This window comes from Pongo pygmaeus, chromosome 15 (assembly GCF_028885625.2).
Source record: "Pongo pygmaeus isolate AG05252 chromosome 15, NHGRI_mPonPyg2-v2.0_pri, whole genome shotgun sequence".
In the NCBI taxonomy this organism is placed as follows: Eukaryota; Metazoa; Chordata; class Mammalia; order Primates; family Hominidae; genus Pongo; species Pongo pygmaeus.
The window spans coordinates 35,895,160-35,917,954 of record NC_072388.2 but is presented as its reverse complement, the minus strand read 5'-3'; the positions used below and the strand labels follow the sequence as shown (position 1 = coordinate 35,917,954).

General features: G+C 33.6%; 1 protein-coding gene across 6 annotated transcripts in view; it reads right to left on the bottom strand.

Annotated features, from left to right (window-relative positions):
- Nucleotides 1–22,795, bottom strand: part of MIPOL1 (mirror-image polydactyly 1) — a 406,056-nt gene that overhangs the window by 9,014 nt on the left and 374,247 nt on the right. The gene's annotated exons all lie outside the window — the stretch shown is intronic.

Genomic DNA, 22,795 nt, shown 5'->3' with positions numbered 1-22,795 from the left:
ACTTTCTTACCCATATTTTATGCATTCGCATATATTTGAGTCACAGTTATGGCAGAATTTATTTTTTGTAAACTTTGTGACTAGACAATTAAGATCATTTGGTTACATATTGTAATGCTAGAAGAGTTGAAGATATTGGAATTATTTCCTATTCTTTCATCTTCTATTTGCCAACAATCTTTAGCTTAAAATGTTAGTCACCTCTAGAACATTCTACATCTTCACTTCCACCAGCACAGCTTACTACCACTTTAGCTCTCTAAAACCCAGCTTAAAATCCATTTCTCAAGACTAGGAAACACAGATTAACATCATCATGAAGAGCAAATCTTCACACTTAGAATATAGATCAGTGTACAGGATTGCTATTGGAGTTTGCCCAGTTTGGATTAGATAATGCCCATAATGGAGTACTCTTACAGAGAGAAAGTTGAATACAAATTTATTTCAAATTACTATAGTAGTTAAACAATATATAGTAATTGAACAATTAAGTGTAGTGATACACAAATCTAGGTTAATCAAAAAACTCTCCTGGAAATGGATTACGAACTGGGTTCTAGAAAGCTGAAGTAATAGTAAACTATGCTGGTGGAAGTGAACACATAGAATGTTCCAGAGGTGACTAACATTTTAAGCTAAAGGTTGTTGACAAATAGAAGATAAGGGATTAGGAAAGAAATGAAAGTGTGTTAGTGTTGGTATTATACAGTTTTTTTGTTTTGTTTTGTTTTGTTTTGTTTTGAGACAGAGTCTCACTCTGTTGGCCCAAGCTGGAGTGCAGTGGTGTGAACTTGGCTCACTGCAACCTCCACCTCCCAGGTTCAAACAATTCTCGTGCCTCAGCCTCCTGAGTACCTGGCATTACAGGTGTGCACCCCCATGACCAGCTAATTTTTGTATTTTTAGTAGAGAAGTGGTTTTGCCATGTTGGCCAGGCTGGTCTTGGACTTCTGACCCCAAGTGATCTGCCTGCCTCGGCCTCCCAAAGTGCTGGGATTACAGGCGTGAGTCACTGTGGCCGGCCATATTACAAAGTTTTAAAATGTGTGTTGGAAGAGAAGAAATTTGGAAAGGCATATAATCTGAGTCTATGTTCAAAGAAAACACATGTAGTGTCGATTGAAAGAAGGAAGTCACTGGGGCTGAGTGAATCTTTTTAGAAAGAAATTGTAGCATGGTCACCAGCTAAGTGAGGTAGTAATGGACATAAAGTGGAAGAATTTGATTAATACTATAACTTGCAGCATCTTTCAGTGGAATGACAGAGCTGAGGTCAGGGAAGAGGTTAAGAGAATAAATATAAGGAAGATAAATGCCATTTTAAAAAATGCCATATAAAGACATTTAAGCTGAGAAGTTGTCAAACAGTATTCTTGCAGATAATGGCAGGAGGGAAATTCATGGCAGGGAGGATAAATGATTTGGGTGCTATCTTTGCCTTACAGAATTTCAGGGATGAATCTCCATTTGAGATTAATTTCTTCATTAACACATTCAGCACATTTGTTGAAAACATGGGTAAAGCATTGTGTTAGCTATTTATGGAGTTCTGTTAGATGATGCTTGATCTGGAGGAATTTATAATGTGATAGGAGTGATGAGATAACACATGAATAATTAGAAGAAAAAGAGAAAATGGCCAGTTTAGTTTCTGACACATAGTAGGTGCCCAACACAGGTTTGTGGAATGAACGAATAAGTGAATGAATGAATGAAAGACATAGGAAGCACATATAAAATAGTAAGAGTTGAGAAGAAATGTTATTTATATGTAGAAAGATAAAAAAAGTCTGGGTGCGGTGGCTCATGCCTGTAATCCCAGTACTTTGGGAAGCTGAGGTGGGAGGATTGCTTGAGCTCAGGAGTTCAGGACCAGCCTGGGCAACATGGAGAGACCTCATCTCTATGGAGAAAACAAATAAACGACAAATAAACAAAACCGTTAGCCAGGAAGTTGGTGCACACCTGTAGTCCTAGCTACTCAGGAGCCAGAGGTAGGATGATCACTTGAGCCCAGAAGGTCAAGGCTGCAGTGAGCTATGATCATGCCACTGCACTCCAGCCTGGGAGACAGAGCAAGACACTGTCTCAAAAAAAAAAAAAAAAAAAAAAAAAAGGGCTTTTATAGAGAATATGACAACTGAGCAACTGAGTAAAACCATAAATGTCAGACAGGATCTAGGATTTAGATATGAGATTGCAGTGAGGGACAATTCCAGGTAGAGTTAACAGTGTAAGAAATTGGAAGCCAGAAAGTTCAGGGTGTATAGAGCCCAAGGTGACACTGAAGCATGAAAGGGGAGGTCACAGAAAGATAAAAGCTGAGAAAGTAGGTTGGAACAAAAGTCTGAAGGGCCTTAAATGCTCTAAGAAGTTTGGTGTTTATTCAGTTAATAATATTTAACATTAGAAAGATAATGTATGGATGATAAAATATTTGAATCCCTTGAAGATATATGGTTAGAGGTATAAGGAGAATTTATAAGAAAGATAGAAGAGAGGAAGAAAAGAGAAAATTTCATCTGGGTGTATTTGGCAATTGAGACTGTGAAGCTCTAGAGTAGAAAAAAGAAATAGAATTGGGAATCAAAGATGTTCATAATACAAAGGTGTAGATATGGCCCTCCTTCAAGTACTGAGGCTCTTGATGGAAGGATTCATGTTATTGAGCTTGTACAAGTAGAATGCCATTATTTCACTAACACCCAGAAAATAATCCATTGCTATAATTAGCACTTAATTGTGCTATGTAATATGAAATTCCTTATTATATCTTTTCAGAGGCAGCAAGTAAAAACAGGTAGAAGGCAATTTCCTGGGAAAAGTGGTCTATATTTACTGTCTCCATTTCTACATTTTTCATTTACCTCTCAGTGCACTGCAATCTGGATTTTGTCTCTCATTTCAGTAGAAAACACTCTCATTAAAGTCACCAAGGACTTCTTAATAACCAATCCCAATGGCACTTAGTTCAAACATCATCTCCTTTGGGAAACCTTCCTTAATGTCACAGAAAGAGCAAGATGCCCTTTCACCTGTTCTGAGCCTATGTCCGTCATGGCACCTAACACAATGTATTACAATTATTTAAAGCTATGTGAATTCCCTTTCAACTGTGATTTCCATGAGGTCAGAGACTATGTCTTATTCAACTTTGTATCCCCAGCACCAGGTATGGTATTGCCTAAATAATTAAGAAATACAAACAATAAACCCCCCTCTATTATTTCATTCAATCCTCTCTGCAGGATATACTTTTAGACAAAATATTGAAGACTCTTTTTTTTTTTTTTTTTGAGACGGAGTTTCTCTTTGTCACCAGGCTGGAGTGCAGTAGTGCGATCAAGACTCACTGCAACCTTCGCCTCCTAGGTCCAAGCGATTCTCCTGCTTCAGCTTCCTAAGTAGCTTGGCACCCGCCACCACATCCAGCTAATTTTTGTATTTTTAGTAGAGACAGGGTTTCACCATTTTGGCCAGGGTGATTCAAACTCCTGACCTCAGGTAATCCACCTGCCTTAGCCTCCCAAAGTGCTGCGATTACAAGCCTGAGCAACTACACCTGGCCAAGACAAAATACTGAAGATTTCTAAATATAATCAAAACACAAATTGTCCCAAGGACTTCCAAATAGAACTAGAATGGAAACATTTCCTCTGAGAGCATTACTTTTACCTTTCCTTGTACTGTACATTATTTGTAAATCATTACATGATTAATATATATTGATAAAGCTTAGATGTTTTACAATTGGTCTTCTTATCTTCCTACCCCTCACTCATTGCCACAGTTTATTATCCATACTTCTCATGACTCTATCATGTTGTGATTTCATTGGGTAAGGACTATTTTGATTTAGCTAAACATTTTAAAGTGTCTCTTATAAGATTCAAAGATAAATAAGAATTGATAAAAATAAACAACTCTCATGAACAATTATTATTTATTTCTAATTTTATCTAACATGGTTTTGTCTAGTAATATAGCTAATGATTAAGTAATATTCCTCATGATCAATAAAGAAATTCAGTGTTTTATTATTCTAATGTTTTGTCAAATATTTGCATCTTTGAAATTTAACATGTGAAGACCATTCTTGTCTATATTTTTTATAAACACACACACTATTAATCTCTTTTTCATCCAATTTTGCAAATATTTTGGAATTTACCAACCTGGATACATATGACAGTTTAGAGTTAGTTTGGTTCTTTCTCTTCCTTTTGCTCCTTTATTGCTAAATTGTTTCTTCTCATCACCTGTAAAGCTCACACTTTTTATTATTTTCTTTAATTCTGGTTAACATTTGCCTATTCAACCTTATACTTACCTATCTTCACTTCTCCCATTATCTTGTTCATCTATTATTTTGACCATTTTACTCCAGTGAAAGGTCTTCCTACGACCTTCCTATCATATGGTAGAACTATCTATGAATAACTATACAGGTATCTACATATGCCATGAAGAAAATCATCCAGATCATCCTTGGAAAAAATTGGGGACAGCATTTAGTAAGGCATCAAGAGGAATAGGGCTGTCATCTTTTAAGAAAGTTTTATTTTTTTAAATCAAATTAGTATCTAATGCAGCACAAAGTCCAAGAGAACCAAAAACTTAGAGTCTAAGAGATAAAGTATTCAAGTTGTCAGTTCATTATTACCCCATATGAGTTTATAATTTCCATGAAGAAACTTGATACATATTATGAACTTAAATAACAATGAATGTATATAATCATGTGCTAACAAGTAGTAGAGACTAAACTTCAATGATCATTATATGAGGGTTGCTTGGGGTGGAACTAATATAAATAGATGGAACTGAGGTGGGAAAACAATGATATCTTGATTTGATATTACTTGCGATAAATGTCCCAGTCCCTTAAATGCATTATTTATATATATTCCATATTTAAAAAATGTCTATCAAACTAATTTCAATATTACCATTTAAATAAAATATACTGTGAGATAATGAAGTATGTGAGCAAAGGAATCTGTAAATGCTTTGTTCTAAAATTATTATTTTTGTTTTTGCTACGAAATTTTCAATTTAATAATGCTGAGGATAGTTATTTTGAGAGGGGTTACATACAAGTATATTTTAAAATTATGTTCAGTTTTGAAGAATAAATTAATACCTAAACATATTTGAATTCAGTTTCTGATTTTTCTTTAATGTAACAAAAGTCAAGAAAGGAAAATCATTTGGATGATTACATGTTTGTTGGTAGACACTATTAAAATATATTAAGCATTTATATGAAGCAATGTTTTTAAAATGTCAAATAAAAGTATTTTCTTTTTTTTATTATTGTACTTTAAGTTTTAGGGTACATGTGCACAATGTGCAGGTTAGTTACATATGTATACATGTGCCATGCTGGTGTGCTGCACCCATTAACTCGTCTTCTTTTTGAAATGCTTTCTTTGATGCTTATTAAACAACCAGGCTGTTATGCTGGGGCAGCAGTAATGGAGGTTCTGCTTTTGCTTTTGAAAAGGAGCGTTGGAGCATCTCTGGATTTTAGATACATAGGAAACCCTTACAAAGACTTTGCAAACAGACTGAAGGAAAACAGAGATCGAAAACTGGTCTTTCAAATAGTACCTCATCATTGTTCCTAGTGGAAACTTTTCTTACTTTTAACTATTTTTTACTTCTAATAAGGTGTAAACTATGCATATGTAACAATGTTTGCTAGCCAGAGAAGATATGCAGGAAATAAAATTTTTAGGAAATAAAATATTCTTTACAATGTGCCTTAAAACAACAAAATGAACAATGAAGATGTATAAACTGGCTGTGCATTTACCTAACCTTAAGGATATTAGAATTAATACATTACAAAAAAAAATTCATTCTTAAAAGCAAAGTATAATTGTTTGCCACAATTATTTTAATTTTTTCCCAGGATAAATTTTAAACTCAGGAAAGCAAGGACTGGAATTGGAAGAGTTAAAAAAACACGAAGCAACAGTAACTCCATTTAGATAAGGGGATAGAAGGGTGGAGCAAGGGAACAATACACTAAAGTACTTTTCTTTCACAGATCTTGGTTCAAATTAAGGTTAAATTCCAAAGGAGGATGTGTTTTCCCCATATGGAGTCTTAAAGGACATGCCTTTGTTTCCAACTTCCCAGAGAAGATATATGTTAACACAAACAAAGCATTTCATAATAAATTTAACTTTTATAGAGTGACTAATGCCTTGTGGAGATAAGGCGGACTCTCAGTCACCTGTGTTTAATCCAGGCTGAAGAAATTATGCCAAGGGCACACTGACAAAACTTTATTTCTTCGGAGAAGATGGCAGTAACTTGGTAGGGAGCAGAAAGGGTCTTGGTTTTAAAAGTCTTGTTGGAATGACTCTCATTCTCACTGTGAACCCAGTTTAGCATTTATGTACTTTGGAAGGACAAAGAGGTGAGGTAAGCCTGCCAAAATTTGAATCTGTGTTTCTGGGAACCTGTTAGTAGGTCAACTGTTACAAATGTAAGAGGAACTGCAAAGGAGCGGTAAATACTAGAAATTTGGGAGTTGGCCTGCAAATAGCTTTATTAAAGCTTGCATACTGTTTCTTCTTCTAGATCTCAGGGCAGGTGACATGATATTTAAAATGTCACAGAGTATCACTATTTCTCGATCCAAACAGGCTTGGGTGCAGGTAGGGTGGGAGGTAGAACACCATGTAAAGACACAACTGTTTTCTGCTAAAAATATTTTACAGTTAACAGAAACTGAGATCTTTAAAATTTTACTTGGGATCTTGCTAACAATAATAATTTATTAATCTATCTCTTCCTCCTAAGAAAGACAAATGGTTTATTTATGAAAATAGTACTTTTCTTTCCCCTTTCCCTTGCTTTTATCTCTATGTTGTTATTAACTAGAGGCCTAATTGTGAAGTCTTTATTCTTGCAAAATGTCACTGAATTTGTGGTTAGGTAAAGTCACTCATTGAATATACACATCCCCTTTCCATGTGCAAATTCTATTGACTTCAATTGAAGAGTAAAAGTTAGTGCTGTGGCATGTGAGGAAGGAATTCCTTTTGAGAAAAGGAAACAATCTATTTGCGTCAATCATATCAAACACACTTGACTATACATTATACAAGATTTGATTTATTTTTTATATTTATATATTCATCCTTGATGAAAGGCTTAGGCAATCTATATAAAATTTAAATAAAATAGAATACCAGTCTCCCTTCCTTCTCCATTCACTAAAAAATGGAGACACGGACAAAGAATAAACTTGATTTAGTCGCTATATGAGAATTTTTGTAACACTTCTTTAGTTTATCAATCTGCAGGTCACTAATATTGATTCTAGACAAAATTAAGCATTGTCACTTATTTTATACTTCTTATTTCTTTATAGTGCTCAAATTCCTTCTTGTGCTCTGAATAAGAAAAAATACCTTTCCTCTTTTCATGTTAGCCAGTGGCTAAAAGAAGATGACTTTTCCGACTCTAGCCTACTAGACAAGGGTAATGAGGTTTCTCTTCTCAGGCTATGTAATGCCAAATCCAAATATCAGAAATTAATTAACTGTCCCAAATTTCAGAAATTAACTTCTCAGAGACGAACACCACAAGGGGGCAGGTGAATCCAGGCTAGGTCCTAGGTAAGAGGGTCTCAGTATTGGGAATCCTGGTCAAAAGATAGGGAAAGGTTAGGTGAGAATTAGAAACAACTCTAAAGATAGTATTTCTTCATGAACATAAGCATTGGATCTGGATCATCCAAGTGCAATTTTATTTAGAACATCTCGAAGACATTAATTACAATACAGCAAGAAAATAAGTGAAAGATATCAAACCAATGTAAACAGTCACAGGTTGAAAGTGCTTACTGTGTTTAAGAAGGTCAATGGGATAATTTTACCGAGAAAAAAAAGACTGTATGTGAGAAGAAATCCAAAATTTACTACAGAGCAATCGGGGTATGGCTTGAAGATAAATTACAACCAGATAGGCAAAGTAGCAAGTAATTAAAAGACGACATGAGAAGATATCTTTGCTTCAAGGTGATCTTAATAACGAACAATTTTGAACAGAAGCATAAAGTTTGAATAGAGCTATGCTAGTTTTTTTTTTCTGAACACATAAATTAAGAAAATAATCTGAGGCACTTTAGGAAAGAGAAAATCTGCTATTTAAAAAGATTAAAGAGTCTGTTTTGATTTTCATTAGAAATTAAACTTAGCCTATGAATAGGAGGCAAAAGTTGATATTTAAAAATTAGTTCTCCTAAACAAATATATTAAAGTTGATACCAGTTATCCCCTGTGAGAATGTCAATGACAGTATCTTCTATGGCCAACATATACGCATACCTTCTATGCAAAACAGCCAGGATGAATTCTGTTTGGCAAAGCTGGAAATTATCACCAGTTTCTCTTTTATACCTCACTAACAAAATACATTTAATTATTTGATGTGAATAAACAGTATATTATCTTTTATAGATTAACAAAATTAAGCACACAGAATAGTGTAGGTTAATGAAGTACACAAGTTTTGGCTGTTACTAGTAATTTCTATTTCATTTCCAATAGCAATTAGAATCTTTAAAATGAGCTCTTAAGTAGCTTCTTTTGTTTATGATAAAATTAACTTCTTTTTCAGGCCTATACAATAATTTTTTATAATGACAATGTACAAGTCATTTCTTTTATTATAATTTTATTGATTGATGAGGTTATCTCAAAATACACTTTAGGGCAAGCCAGGTTTTAGAATGTGGGACTCCAAATTGATCAAACTTTCTGTTGTACCATGATATATTTTGGTTTATTGGTATCATAGGACTTGACACTAGTTAAACTAGTAAGCCTATTTTTAACGCAAAACTCTGGACTGAAATGTGAATGCCTATTCCTATTATACTTTAACGAAGGCTATTTCTCTCCAAATTCACTCATTCTTCTCATTGTATGTATACACATATATAAACACACACATACTATACACGCATACACATAAACTCATGTGTACATACATACATGTTGCAGTCCATTGGTGATATTTTAGAGCACTCTTTCTCCTCTTTTCACTCTGCGAATTCTCTTCTCTTCCTTTACTCCAAGTACTTGCAAAGTCCTCATATGCTTTGTCACCTTAAGGACATGGAAGCAGCTTCTGCAATGCTTGAAATAATAATGCTTTGATTTGTTAATGTGAAAAGTTGGATGGCTTTTAAAAGCTGACCAGTCCAGGGCTATTTGCACATAGTAGACATTCAATAAATATTTGTTGATTTGATTTATTCTAGGGTAAAGAACTGAGTAACAACTCTTTTTGTCTTCACTGATGTGCTATGGTTGAGCCTGTGTACAAATCCATTTATGAGTAAATATTAATGGTCATGGTCAATGAAGATGTTTTAGAAAAAAATCTAGATCTACAGGCTGTTAGAAACAGCAATGATTGGGAGCGTTTAATAAAATAAGTAGTTATAAAAGAATAGATGACAGACACTATAAAATAGGGGCTCACTAAAGAGCATTTTGAATAAATTATCTGGAAACAAAGTGGCTATTCCAAGAGTTTTACATTTTTGTTTCCATATACTAAGGCAAAGGACCTTTTCATTAAAAAAATTAGGGATAACATTTTGGTTATAAAATTTAGTGAGCATATATAAGCTACATAATATTTCCTTTGGTAGATTCTCCTTTACAATAGTCACAGAAGTGTTAATGTATGGTTTTACTGACAACTGAGAGGTCCTGAACATAGAGAATGAGAATTTGTCCCAAATTTCAAGCAATGTATAACTTTTAAGGAGTTAAACTCTATATTCCTATCATTCAAAAGAGCATAATTGATTTATTTCCCTTTCTGATCACCAACAGTAAAAACTGTTTCTGAACTTACAACATGTTAAATTTTGGCTCAAGGCAAATTTACAACAGCAAGGTTTATGATAAAATCTGTCAAAACATTAACCATGATGGCACAAGTTTCAGCTCTAAACAGCAGCAGATAAGGAAGCAGTATGGCTGACAACCTGAACAGCTTAGGGATGGATGCACATTTGCAATTCTAGCTCTCAAAATGCCTGCTTATGTCACATTATAAATGTTTTTCAATTCCTCTGTTCTCATTTTTCACAAATGTGAAGGTTTTATATAAAAGGACAATGTTTTAATTAAGTGGTTTCAAAGTGATTTAGAGATCCTAGAATTAAAGATATAATTCTAAGTAAAAAGTTATCAGCTAAGAGCACTTTAGATGTTCAAGACAAGAGGTAGGAAGCAATAGCGTTTTCATTTCTTCTGTGATGAATCTCAAGAAAAATTAAGTATGAACTAAGATAGTATCTTAACCTTTTTGCTACTTTAAGGCAAATATGATTCATTTGGCCACATGCTAGCATTTCAGCAATATTCATCTATGTAATTTTAATTTTTCAACATAGAAAACAATGCTGGAAGTTTTGGCTTCCTGTTCCTTCATGGTAAAAAAGCTATATTTCCTGGAAAATCACAAGCAAAATACAGTTACTCTTATCAAAAGTGAATCACTCTGCCAGCAGTCAATTATAATCAAGATAGTTAACTTTGTGTATGAGGTACACACTAGAAACAATATTGGAGAAGGACATACTATATTGAAAAATGTAATTTGATTAGCCACAGTCAGAACAGATTTATGAGAAGAAAATCTTCTTTAAGGAACTTAAAGTGTGTTAATGTCATGGTCATACAAGTAAAATGCAGTGAATATTCTTTGCTTGAGTGTTTCAGAGAGTCTTTGATACAACTGACCTATTTGTTGAAGAATGGCAGGCATGTTTTTAAGCTTTAGGATCATCATTCGACATGATGTTACCTGATGAAAACTGGTGGAGACTGAATCAGAGACAAAATCATATTAGTAACCAAATATCAATTTTTGAAGCTGTAGTTTGGTAGGTAATATTCATGCACAATTTATTTTTGCTCCCAAATATCTTAAAATACGACTTGGGTATTGAAAGAATAATATAACCAGAGAGTAAAATCTCAAGAAAGTATATCAAAGTCATAAGAACTCATATAACTTTGGTTGTTTTTAGAAAATCAGGGACCACTGAATTTGAAATCATGATTTAAAGTACATGCAGCAACATCAGAGGACATCCAAACAATTTACACTGGTTTATACATTGTTTGCATTCTCCTTCTCCTTGCCTGAATTTGGACAAGCAATGTAGTTATCACTATTGTTCAATAAGGATTTAAATGGCCTATTTTCTTCTCTGGAAATTTTGTATAAACTCTGTAGTCAAAAAATAAAACCAGACTTCATCATGGAGTGAAATTTCAAACTTTGGACTGCATGGTACCAATATTTAACAGCTACACAAGAAGTTTGGATTAAAAGAACAAACCAAGGCTGGGTGTGGTGGCTCATGCCTGTAATCCCAGCACTTTGAGAGGCCAAGGCAGGAGGATTGCTTGAGTCCAGGAGTTTGAGACTAGCCTGGGCAATTTCAGAAGACCCTGTCTCTACAAAAAATTAAAAAAAGAAATGAGCCAGGCTGGTGGCACGTGCCTGCAGTCCCAGTTACTTGGGAGGCTGAGGTGGGAGAATCACTTGAGCCCAGGAATTTAGGGCTGCAGTGAGCTATGATCACACCACTGTACTCTAGCTTGGGTGACAGAGTAAGACCCTGTCTCAACAAAACAAAACACCCAAAACAAAAAACAAACCACAACAGACACACCACACAAACACACACACACACCCAAACCAAAAAAATTAAACAACATCAAACAACCCCACAACAACCCTTCACTTTAAATTGATTAATTAATTATGGTTAAAAAGCTGCAGTATTCAGGTAAATACAATGTTTTACCTGATAATGTGCCAGGTGCTAGATAATTTGACATAATTGTATATTTTAATATCACTGATACAGGAAAAATATTTAAATTTTAATCTTTTAATGTCATATTTTTAGAATGGCACATCACACAGATGTTTAGAAAGTTAAAATAGTTTGAAAATTTAGGTTTCATCATTAAATAAGGATGATTATTCATCAAGTATTTACCTGTGCAAAGAAATATGAACAAAACTGAATCTCTCATCTTCAGGAGCTTGCATTCTAATGGGAAATAGTAAAGGAATACTGAAACCAAGAGAAAACTTAATAACTGCCCTAATAGATGAAGAAAGAGCTATATGGCAAACAGAAGGGAGATTAACTACAACTTGGTGGTGGGGTGACGGTGGGGAATTAGGGAAAGCTTCACGTAGGGGGTGGTACATAAGTGTTCTTGATGGATGAATTGGATTTAAAAAGTGAAGGTGGATTTGATTGAGTAGAGGGTTAAAAATGGCAAATGACTCAAACAGTGAAAATATAGGGTAGGAACCGAAATGGAGAGTATGCCTGGAGTACATGGTCTCAGGTATTAGTATGTTATGAATAAAAGTCACTTTTATTAATTTTCTTGCCATTCATAAGAAAACAAAATGTGGCACAGAACTTCTATGTATAATGTGGGAAATTGGTTCTTTAAAAAAATGCAATATGAGCCCAGACAACTTTCCTAAAATATAAAGAAAATAATATCTGCAATATGTAACTAACTATATTCCTTGAAAAGTTGTTGCAATTTATAAAATTTTTTATTTATAAAAGCAGAAACAAATTATTGCTGTGATATAATTGAAGCTTTAACTGAAAGGAAACTTCTGATTTCAAAAGCTTTTCCTCACTTCTTTTTGACAACAATTACTTATTCACATTCCTACCTTCCTCTATGTCACCTAAATAAAATTATATAACTACTCTTTATAATATGATCACAGTTAAAGAAAAGATGCAAAAAGCAAATCCAATTTTGCAAAGTGCTAAGACTGTAACATACTAAGACATTAGTAATCAGTGTACACATTTAGATAAAGTATAATTCTTCAAAGAAATAACACTGAGATATTTTATGTCAAATTATTATATCATTGTTCAAAATATATTTGAATTTTCTCCCACAGAAGTATCTTCAGAACTGGTTTATGAGTTAGAGAAGAAATTCAGTCTCTTGTCTTTCAGTCACTTGGCTTTTAGTCTCAAGATAGTATAGTTAGAAGCAATATGAAGCTCAGCTATTTTAAAGAAAAACTTGTTCTTAGCAAGCCAATGTGTACCTAATCTATATGGGTCTGAGAGACATTCTTTGTGACATTATCAGGAAGATCTCCCTAAGCAACAAAAAACACTGGCATGGAAGAAAGGGGCCACATGAGATAAAGTATACATGACTGGTGCATTTGGCAGTTCTCACCTTTTAAAAGTATTATACAGTTATGGTTCCTCTATTTTAGGCAAAGTTCCTAAGTTTTAAAACAGGTATACTTTTTGAAGTTTCTGCCACAGTATGGATGATTTTTGAAATGAAAGTTACTTCTTAATTTTTGTTAGTGCACTTTGGCTTATTTCTTTACTTTTCATGTATATATTTTAAAGGCTACCTTTTAGGGAGCAGTTGGTCTAGGGAGGCAAGAGCATCTTAGTTGCATGAAGACATATAAATTATATAATCTTATTATAAAACCAAAAATGTTGATCGCTGCTGTTTTCTAAGTCTTGCTTTACATGGAGCCAGTGTTAAAAGTTCGTTAGCTAGAGCTTAACAACACAATGGCTTGAAGGAATGGAGTTACCACACAAGTGTTTAAATTCCATGCCGGATCCCTAGCTACAACGGAGAAGAAAGTTCAAACAACAAAAACAGAGTTGCAAGGTCTGAACTTGTGTGTCACGGATACCTCTTACTCATCACCAGGCAGCTCTTATTCAGGGCAACCAGGCCCTCCCACGCAACATGGTTAATTGAATAAGGATTCTGAACCTTTTGGCTGCAGATAAACCAAAGTGGTACACGGCTCATAACTCAAACATTTCATTTTAGGCAGCTGTTAATTTTCTTGCCCAGGCTAATTTGGATTATTCAATCATTCTCTTTTCTTTAATGAAAAACTGCTTGTAGTTACTGGTGGGGACAAAGAGCTGCAATTATGGATCTTGGAAGGTAAACTTATTATCTGCTCATTTTAATCATGTATACAAGTGATACTAAATTCAGAACATTTTATTAGCAGTGCAGTTCTCTCTCTCTCTCTCTCTCTCTCTCTCTCTCTCTCTCTCTGTGTGTGTGTGTGTGTGTGTGTGTGTGTTTAGATTTAATAACATTCAACCTTGACTACGGTTTCCTGCTATGATGGACCTGGTACCTCCTGCAGTAAGCAACTAAAAATGTTGGATAGAAAATGAAAAACATCTTTTCAAATTCATCAATATGTTGGCAGTCAATAAGTCAATAATACTCTGAGGCCCAAACCTAAGTAAAATGTAACCCTAAGTGGTAAGTAAAGCACAAAAGGCACTTTTCATCTTGAAAGTGTTTGTCTTATGACAGGGGTAAAGTTGAGCTTGGGTTTTCAGGGCCTTGTAATGTAGCAGGGGACAAAGTACAAAGCCAGAATCCATCCGGGGAGAGAAATCTTGAACTCAGGCGATGAATGAAGGATTAAAAAAAAATTTCCCCTATGAATTTTATAACCATAAGCTAGCTCTTCTGTGGATTTTCCACCCAAATTAACATTACCTAAGTGGCCTAATGAAAGTCAAATTAAGATTTAAAAGTGATCCAACATGTTTTCAAGTGACTGGCAGAAGGAAATGTAAAACTTTATGGAGGAACCCACCTTTAACCCAGGCTTTGAAAAACTCCATAGAGAATAGTTCTAAGAAGATATAAGCTCACATTAATGAATCACCAAACATCTAAAGAAGTGATGCAAAATAAAGATAGCTAGCAGAAATAACAGACAACAAAATCAGAGCAGCAAATTCTTGACATGTCAAAATTATTAGAAATTAAGTATGAAACACATGTTTAAAACATGTAAGAAAATAAAAAAAGAAATTAAAAATATGCGATAGGAACTCTAAAAATGATCAAATGCATTTGGAGATGAACAAAATATAACCTCAATAAATGAAAATTATAATAAAGGAAATTTAAAACTCATTGGATTCCTGCTTTGAGACAGAACAGAATAGTTTGTGATAGACCAGTCCTCCTGCCAACAACAACTAGAAAAGCTGAATAAAGTACAAAAAAACAGTATTTGTTTAAAAGTGTTGAAGAGGGCGTAAAATAAAGACTAATAGAGGGACTAAGATTTCAGAAAGGAGAACAACAGAGAGGTAAACTGATGATCTGCAGCCACTTTTCCCTTGGATGCATTTGCTGGTTCTGGGTGAAGATGAGGGAATTGATAATGCGGGCTCTGTCCTAGGAGAAGATTGCTTCTAGGTATAGGAAAACTAGCAGAGCTTTGGGCAATTTTGCAGGGCTGGAGTGACAGAATTGGAGACCTAAAGGGCGTGAAACACATATCAAGTTTTCGTTTCAAGATACTTGGCAAATTCTGAGATGTCCTAAGTGAAAGATTAAAAAAGCTAAAATGAGAATTTCTAAAAAAGTTCAGTGAAGATATCACTTTCACCACTGAAGGCCCTAGTGACCTATGCAACAACAAAGGAGGCAAACCAGAAACAACTGATCGTTATTCAAACTGGAAGCCAGATTCAAGTCAACACAGTACCTTACTGGATAAAGGTGACTGGGTTTCATTCAGTCTTCGCATGGGTTTCATTCAGTCGTCGCAGGAGAGTAAAGGATAAACCCTCTTTGGAGGCAGACAAAATTATCTGGAGGTTCAGGTTATATTACATTCAATCAAGAATTAATAGGCATGCCAAGAGACAAGACAGACGATAGAGAAAGACCCAGAGGTAATTCAGACATTGGAGTTAATAGGCATGGACTTTAAAGTAACGATGACCAGTATGTTCAGGAAAACAGAGGCAAAGGGGGAAGAAAATAGATTTAGAAAGATGAGTATTTCACTAGAGAATCAGAATGTACAAAAAAGAAAAAAGAAATTGTAGAATTTAAAAATTCAAAACCTAAAGTTAAGAATTCAATAGATGGCCTTCAAAGTAGAAGACAGGCTTAGTGAAATAAAAGACAGGTAATTTTAAAAACTCAAAATTGTCCAGGCTCATCCCTGTAATCCCAGCACTTTTGGAGGCTAAGATGGGAGAACTGCTAGAGGCCAAGAGACTGAGACCAGCTTGGGAAACCTAGCAAGACCCCGTATCTTAAAAAACAAAAACAAAAACAAAAAAACAAAAATCAAAACTTGCACATAGAACTAGAAAAAAAGAATAGAAAATATGGGAACACAGTGAAAAGGTTAACATATATGTAATTGAAGTCTCAGGAGAAGAAAGAGATATCAACTAAAGATTTCCTAAAATTGAGAAAAGAAAACAGAGCTTTAATAAGGTCTCTGAACTCAAGCAAGAAATATAAAAAGAAGACCACATCAAGTCATAAAATAAAACTGCCAAAAAAACAAAGTAAAAAAAAAAATGTAAAAAGCAATCAGAGAAACAAAAAAGTTTACTTCAAGGAGACAGTAAGACTGACAGCTGATTTCTAAACAGGTAAGAGAGAAGCTAGATATTAACAGGATGACATTTTAAAAGATCTACAGGAGGACCTACACTTCTGGCTACAATGGAATAACAGGGACCAGATTTATCCTGCCACTGTCCTTAAAAAACTAAAAAAAAAAAAAAAACAACAACAAAACAAAAACCAACACCAACCAAATAAAAAGCAATACTGAAAATACATGAAACAATGTTTTTGGACTTTGGACAATAGGCAGTCCAGGACAGTGAATCAAACAAATGAAGTGAGCCCTATGATTGCCCCAGCTTGTGGTCTGGAGAATTTACAGAGAGTGGAGTGGGGCAACCAAACAGAGCTCGGAAGTCTCCCTGAGTTGAGGACACAGAGTTGAGAATCTGGGGACACCAGGGCAGACAGAATTTACAGCTCAGTGTACTGGAGAGGAGAAATTCTAAGCAGAGGAGAGGGCTGCACAGAGAAAAAGAGAGAGAGAGAGAGAGGATACATAGGAGAGCGAGTTTGGCTCTAGAGAGCTGTAGACCATTCCTTGAGTCTTTCTCAGAGTATTGATCTGTAGACCATTCCTTGAGTCTTTCTGAGAGTATTGATCAGCACACATATGTGAGCAAACTAGCAAGGCCAGGGTAAAAATCACCAGGAAAGAAAAGGGAGAACAATGACCTAAACTTACATATGGTCATCATATACTACAAAGAATATAAGGTAATATATTCAGAAACTCAAAACATTTTAAAGAAATACAAAAATATTCAGCACCCAACAGGATAAAATTTACAATAACTGGCATTCAATAAAAAGTTACCAGCATGTAAAGCAGAAAAATATAACCTATGGTAAGAAAAAAAAAATCAATCAATAGAAACAGGCCTGGAAGTTGCACAGATGACATAATTAACAAACATGAACGTTAAAACAGTTATTACAGCAATCTCTTCTTATCCATGGGGGACACATTCCAAGACCCTCAGTAGATGTCTGAAACCAAGGATAGTACCGGACCCTATATATATTTTTTCCTATATGTACATTTCTATGATAATGTTTAATTTCTAAACTAGGCATAGTAAGAGATAAATAATAATAATAAAATAGAATAATTATAACAATATACTGTGATAAAAGGCATGAGAATGTGGTTTCTGTCTCTCAAAATATCTTACTGTACTATACTTACCTATTTTTGGACTGTGGTTAGTTGTGAGTAACTAAAACCAAGGAAGTGAAACCACTGTATATGTTTTATGTTCCTGAAGATAATGTAAAGCATGAACAAGTTAAGGAGAGCCATAAGAAATTTAAAAAACTCAATTCTAACTTATAGAGATGAAAAATACAATGTCCGTGAAGAAAAAGGCCCTGGATGGGTTAACAACACATTAGACACTGCAAAAGAAAAGATTAGTAAACTTGAAGACAAAGCAATAGAAACTATCCAAAATGAAACAGGGAAAAAAACTGAAAAGAAATATAATAAAAATATAGTTAGTTAGAACAAATAAGATCTAATATTTGATAGCACAACAAGGTGACTACAGTCAATAATAATTTATTGTACATTTAAAAATAACTGAAAGAGTATAATTAATTGTAACAAAAAGGATAAATGCTTGAGGTGATGGATATCCCATTTACCCTGATGTGATTATTATGCACTGTATGCCTATATCAAAATATCTCATGTGCCCCATAAATATATACACCTACTATGTACACACAAAATTCAAAATTAAAAAAAAGAACGAAGCATGAACAAGTTGTAGGATAACTTTAAGTAGCCTAATATCCAGAGAATAGTAGTTCCAGAGAAAGAAGAAAAGAGATAGGGAAAAATATTGGAAGAAATAATGGCTGAAATTTTTGATAAAGACTGCAAACTCATGGATCCAAGAAGTTCAGCAAACCACAGGCACAGAAACATGCAGAAATCGACACTACACATCAAAATCAAATTGGTTAAAGCAAGTGACAAAGGGAAAATCTTTAAAGCAGCTAGAGGACACATAATGTACAGAAAATAAAAATAAGAATGACAGCAGGAACAAAGCAAACCAGAAATATTAGAGCAACATCTTTAAAATACTGAAAAATATCCACAAAACCCTGTTAACCTCAAATTCTATATGCAGCAATTTTTTTTTTTCACAGAATGGAGGCAGAAAAAGAGTCACATTTTCAGACATACAAAAGTTGAACCAACAGTTCTTCACTAGTATAGATGATAAATACTTTGGGCAGAAGGAAAATGGTAACAGGTGGATACATGGATGAATATACAGAAAATAAGGGCACTAGAAATGGTAAATACACGAGTAAATATCACATACGTTCATTCTTATTTTAAAAATTTTCTTAAACATAATTGACTTTTTAAAGTTAAAAAAATTACAATTATGTGCATATGTAGAAGTAAAATGTGTGACAAATCACAAAGGTCATAGGTGATGAAACAATAATTTAACAAAGTAATATGATAGTTCAGATATTACCAGTTTATAGAATTTTTGCCCCAAAGACACCTACTGCCCACTTCCACTCCATTCCTCTTTTAGTCATGTACTCTAAGCTGTAAATTCTAAGTTCACTCCAGGTGATAGAGTGCTACACAGTCTGTTTACATTTACCTTATCATGATTGAATAATCAAATGCAACAGAAACAGTGTTTTTAGATTTCAGCTGTTGACAGCAAAATTCCACGTACATATTCCAAAATGAGTAGAGGTGCTTTATGGTAGATTTGAGTCAGTCTATTATTATTATTATTATTATTTTTTTTTTGAGACAGAGTCTCACTCTGTCACCCAGGCTGGAGTGCAACGGCGCAGTCTCGGCTCACTGCAAGCTCTGCCTCCCGAGTTCATGCCATTCTCCTGCCTCAGCCTCCCAAGTAGCTGGGACTACAGGCGCCCGCCACCATGCCTGGCTAACTTCTTTTTTGTACTTTTTTTAGTAGAGACGGGGTTTCACCGTGTTAGCCAGGATGGTCTTGATCTCCTGACCCTGTGATCCATCTACCTTGGCCTCCCAAAGTGCTGGAATTACAGGCGTGAGCCATCGCGCCTGGCCTATTTTTTTAATTAAAATAATTTGATCTCACCTCTTAGGTTCTTTCTAACCATATTCACTAAAAACGATATTTCTCTTCAATATTTTATTACTATAATTTTATTTTATATCTAAATAGTTTTGAAAGATTCCTAAGGTACCTAACAAATTTGTTCCTATTGACATTTATCTTTATTAAATTTGTTAAGGAAGTCAGTTTGACAGTGAACTTAATCTGCTTCCTTACTGCAATATATTTTATAGTGCATATCTAGTACACTGGCTTCAGGATTGTACATTTATAAATTTGATTAAGATCGATGTATAAGAATTGCATTGAAATATGTACAGGATTTGCAATAGGGGATTTTATTTGAGTACAAAGTGAATATATATTTTAAACATTTGAGTTTGTGCATTAAAATACATCTTTGTTAATAATCAGATAGTCCAGAAATTGGTGGCTTCCAAAATACCAGCATACACCAAAACTATATTTAGAAGACAATTAGATTAAAAATTATGCATATTAAGACTTCTGCAAAGGAATATCATTGTATACATTTTAATGATTCTCAAAAATACACATTTATCATTGTCAAATTCTATTTATGAAGTCCTACATTAAATAATTCAACTTTTAGAAGTTTAACTTAACTTACACTAAAACATATAATAAAAAAGAAAAGTTTTTTTTTCTAATTTCAGTATATATGCTGCCGAAAAAAGCACAAGAAAAACTCTTAAAAAAAGATTATTCTAGTAAAAGGATTACAAAAAATTTGGTAACTTGAGATGCTCTTCTGGAACGTATGCTGCTAGTTTAAATGTGCAAGCTCCAACTTAACAAATGTTTAAAATATTTGAGTTTTTAAAACAGTGCCAAAACAAACCACATCTTTTCTAGAGATGACATATTTAGCTAAGCACGAGTAAAATAAATCTTTCAACCATTCCATGTATTTGTTTAAAAGCCTAAGAAACCACGTGCATTTCCAATAAAACATGAACAAAACACTGAAATCACTGGAGCCTAACAGTTCACTTATAAATCATTTTTTTAAAAGGTAAATGTATCGGTGTGTGTGCATGCATATATATATATATATATATATGTAAAATATGAATACATAGGTTAGCTGTAAATACTAGTTACCAACAACACAATAAAATCAGTAAAAAATTTGGGTTCCAAACACATCATATGTGAAAAGACAAAAATGTATAAGCCATGGCTATTTCATCATAAAATGCCGTATTAATCACAGGTATTTGAAAATAGTTTAAAAATAATTGTGATCTTTAAGAATAGTACATATAAAATGTTTTTCTATGAAACTATATTCAATATTAAAAGTATAAATCTTTAATATCCTAGCTTTTTAATAAAATAAACTAATTATATAAATAAGCGACCTGATAAGAAGATGACCGAATTTATTTGAATAAGGAAATATACAAAGGATCAACTTTATCATTGAAAAAAATAAGCAAAATATTTTACTCCATATTTAAAATACTTTAATAATTTCTAACTTATTTATAAAATTTTAAATTCTCATGTATTAATAATTAATAACTTTGCTTTAACTGCTTATACCTTGCTTATAACCAATAACTTTGCTTATTACTGGTTTTACCTCTAAATTGCTCTAGGAGATAGGGCAAGCCTTGAAGTTTAGACTACCATGTTATAAAACTAAGCTGATAGGTTTTAGCATCAGGCCAAATTAAAAATAGTACAAAGAGACTCATGTTATGTTTTATTAGCAATGAATTGTCACAATATTCCTAATTAGTGAAGGCTGACGCAAAGCATACTGCCACTCTAATACGATAGAGAGGTGCTAATAATGTGATGCTGTTTACACATGCAATTCACATTATTGTACTTCACTGAAAAAAATGTGTACAATCTTTTGATTATTAGGGAATTCGTATGTAGTATGTGAAAGAAATGGTATTATCACAACAGAAATTGCAAGAGTAAAATCTTTACTTTGAAATTTTTTTCTTACAGAGAGATTTAGAGACTCATAGTCGCATGGAGTGTGGTTATAAGATCTTAGTTCTAGGTCCTAGCCAGTCCTTGGCAAATTCCAAGGCTTACTGAGTCTGTTTCCTCATCTGTAGAATGAATATAATAATAATTATAATGACAGTAATACTAAAATTATCATCACCATCGTTATTATATGGGTTATATATATAATTTATTATTATTATGATTGTTGATAGGATCAAATGAAAAGAAAAACAGATGTAAAAGGACTTTGTAAATCATCAAGTGCTACAAATGTTAGTACTAGCATTTTGCCTGTCCTGTAAATTACTTATTTTTACAAGAAGAAGTGAATTCTCATGTTACTATAGGATTTAGAGTTGATGATGTGTAAAGCAAACTCAAAGTAACATTTCTCAGCAGTGTGGAATACTTCTAAAGTTGCATTATTGTTGAATATATAGAGAACCTATCTTCAGTAGGCAAGGCTATTCCTTCATACAGAAAAAATATATAAAGACCATCTGACACACTGTTGATGGACACTTTTAAGTGTAAGAAATTAATTAAGATAATATTTGGCTGTAATACTTTGCATTTGAAATTTTGTAGACAATTCATTTTCAAGAGGATGTGATATTTTTGGGAGATTACCTATACTGAACAATAGTGGATGTTAGAATTATTTTGCAAATTTAACTTTATAATATCATATTCTATAAAAGTTCTGCATATTAATTATACGAATTGGTTTTTCTAATTTGATCATTTAAGTGTAGAAAGATTTGTTTGGAAATTGTGAAATGTCTTTATACTATATTTTGTGTATTCTAAAAACTCAGACAAAATAACTCAAGAAAAGTTCATCTGTTTTCAAGATTAAACTGAAAATTCAAATTTACTTGTGATTTATTTTAAGTGAGATCAGGAATGGACTACTTTGTGACAAAAATTGTTTCTCTTTACTTACCTGCACCTCCCAGATGACTTTAAAGATGCTGTTTCTTCACACAGGGAGCTGTTACACGTTTCAAATAGAGCCCAGGGACAAGACTCCATGCATGACCAAATCATTACATATTTCTCTATTATAGAGTCATTGGTCTATGAGAGGATATAATTCTCTTTAGGACTATAGAGCAAATTAAATCAGTTTATTTTTAACCCCTGTTGTCCCTTATTTTCTAATTCTCATAGTTAAAAAAGTTACTTTAATGGATACAG